The 2,699-nt window shown below is 41.4% G+C and overlaps 1 long non-coding RNA gene across 1 annotated transcript; it reads right to left on the reverse strand.

Annotated features, from left to right (window-relative positions):
- Positions 1 to 758: 758 nt before the first annotated feature.
- On the reverse strand, positions 759 to 1,369 carry LOC108931293 (uncharacterized). Its single transcript, XR_001965901.1, has 3 exons — positions 1,303 to 1,369; positions 1,039 to 1,125; positions 759 to 870 (listed from the first exon to the last, which is right to left on the reverse strand). It is a non-coding gene; the product is annotated as an uncharacterized LOC108931293 (long non-coding RNA).
- Positions 1,370 to 2,699: the final 1,330 nt, after the last annotated feature.

Consider the following 2,699-nt stretch of genomic DNA (forward strand, 5'->3'; position numbering starts at 1 on the left):
CCAATTGTTCTTTTTATGTCGGCGATAAGTCTCGGAAGCTTACTGCACAGTAAAGTTATTACGGCATAGATATCGAAGGTGCCGATAACCCCAGATGATCTGCCCATTCATGGACTCAACTCGTAATTAAAAGATTATGTTTATAAAAAATATGTAAAAGTAAAGAGAATGTTAAATAAGGTATGTAACATTTACAATGAATGTCCATTCATCCATGTATCCAATTTCAATAACCCATTGTCCTGAGCAGGGTCACAGTGATCCGGAGCCTATCGCAAAACCATTGGGAAAACGACAGAGGGGGTACGCTGGGGATTGCAGGGTAGCCACACATAGTCCCTCACCCATTCATACGCTAGGGGCAACTCAGTGTCACAAATTCACCTGAACTGCAGAAAGAAACTGGAGTCCCCAGAGGAAACCCACATAGATACAGGAAGATTCATGTTCTCGTCTCACACTGTTGTGCATTTGCTTTTAGCGTAGTCTTGCGTACTGTTCTGTGTTGCACCATGGTCCCTGCAGAAACGACATTTCCTTCCACTGTACACAAGCTATATAGAGGAATGACAGTAAAAACCACTTGAACCTGAAGAACATGCAAAGTCCATGCAGACTGAGTAGGGATTGAACCCATGTTTTCTCACCCAACCCAGGTGCTGCGGTAGCACTACTTACTGCACCACTATGTCACACTATTTTCAATATATACACTGCAATTATGAATAGTAACAATATGTGTATTATAATGTGCTGTTTATAGGGAGAAACAAATGCATGTCTTACCTTAGGTAAAATGGATACTAATGGCAAAGGGAAAAGGGGGGAATTATGGGAAATGAAGTTCTTCAAGCTCTAACCTGAAGAAGTCTTTTGAAAACAGATGGTAGAAACAGAAACATTGTTTTTATGTTGTTATCTTAATCCATCTGAAGAAAACAGCTGTTGTTTTTGTGTAATTTTTGAGTCAAGCATCTGCACATAGGGCACTGGGACATTTGCTGAAGAAAATAAACCGTCTGTGGTTCACACCATTACCTGGTCAGCTGGGTCACAGTGTCCTTTGTTTATCATAGGAACTTGACTTCAACACAGTTGACAAAGCTCCAAGTTTGGTAACCTTTACTGTTTGTGCGAAGAATAGAACAATAGGAGGTGATGATTGTATGAGTACCTGGCCTAATTTCAACATATTCTCAGCATATTTCAAATTATAAACAGGAGAATACATGTCACACATATCAAATGTACTGGATTTGGAACTTATTTATGAATATTTATTTTAGAGGGTGAATGCCCTACCTGAGTCTGGTGTGATCCAGTGGAACTTGTCAGGGTTTCTGTGGGTAAAGCCCAGCTCAGATTGAACAGACATGCAAATTTACTGCACAAACAACATTCTTTCTTATCTATACCGTGCAGCCAAGACCTCTTAAAAAATTTTCATGAATATTTTTCTAAAACATTAACATTTGGTAAAATGCTTAGATTACCTTCAAAGTCTGTTGTCAGGTATCTTTCAGCTATTTCTTTCTTTACTGACTTCCTGAGGCTACTGGACAACACCATTTACAACCTACAAGATGGTCAAGGGACCATCTGCCCATACACCCAGGAAAGAGCACTGTCCACCTTTGGTTCTGGTTGATTGCTGGTCCCACTCATGAGTGGCCAAAAGCTGAACAGATATCAGTTCTCATTTTTTGCCCCTTCAGTCAAATGAGGAATACCTCTCTGCATTCGAGAAGGGTTTCAAAACTCACCTCTTTCAAAGCCACTTCTCTCCAAATCTCATGACAGGTGCAAAAATGTATTCTTCTATGATCATCAGGGCACTTGCTTCTGTAGGCGGCTATTTGCGTAATGTCTACGAGCAAGTTGGCAGCATCAAACAAACAATCTGTGCTTTGATAAAAGTGTGTTTCTATCTAAAGTCATTCTTCTGTTGCTGAATGCACTATTGTATACCCTGTGTTGTACATCAGCTTTGAGAAAGCACTGGGAAAAGGATTACACGTAAATGTAAACAGTCAATCTAAACCATGCGTTTTCAAGAAAAATAAGAACTGAATAACCAGACTTGACCAAAGAAAGATGCCGTTTTTTTTAATATCTGCTAAAAATGGCAAGAGAATGCACAGAAAAAACAGTGGTGGCGCCATCCATTAGTCCAATACAACATTGTAATGGAATGCTGGGCTGACACCCACTCAGGAAACGTGACCGCTGCATGTGCCAACATTCCATGGCTGCATTTATCACTGGCTTCACTGACTTAGCTGTGTAAAGCATGTAATTCACAAAGACACTGTGTAATGTACCACATTGGTCTTTCTTCCATCAGCACACTCACGGATCGTAAGCAAGTAATATTATTATTGTTAAACAACAAAACCCAGAGGTCACAAAGTTTTAGTGTAAATATTAAAGAGATCGGGGGGTGCGGTGGCGCAGTGGGTTGGACCGCAGTCCTGCTCTCCGGTGGGTCTAGGGTTCGAGTCCTGCTTGGGGTACCTTGCGACGGACTGGCGTCCCGTCCTGGGTGTGTCCCTTACGCCCTGTGTTGCTGGGTAGGCTCCGGTTCCCCGTGAGGGACAAGTGGTTCTGAAGGTGTGTGTGTGTGTGTAGTATATGATTTGTGTATAATGGGGCATACATCAATAAAATGGGATTTTGTGCTGATGAAACACTGTCAGAAA

Source organism: Scleropages formosus, chromosome 22, assembly GCF_900964775.1.
Source record: "Scleropages formosus chromosome 22, fSclFor1.1, whole genome shotgun sequence".
In the NCBI taxonomy this organism is placed as follows: Eukaryota; Metazoa; Chordata; class Actinopteri; order Osteoglossiformes; family Osteoglossidae; genus Scleropages; species Scleropages formosus.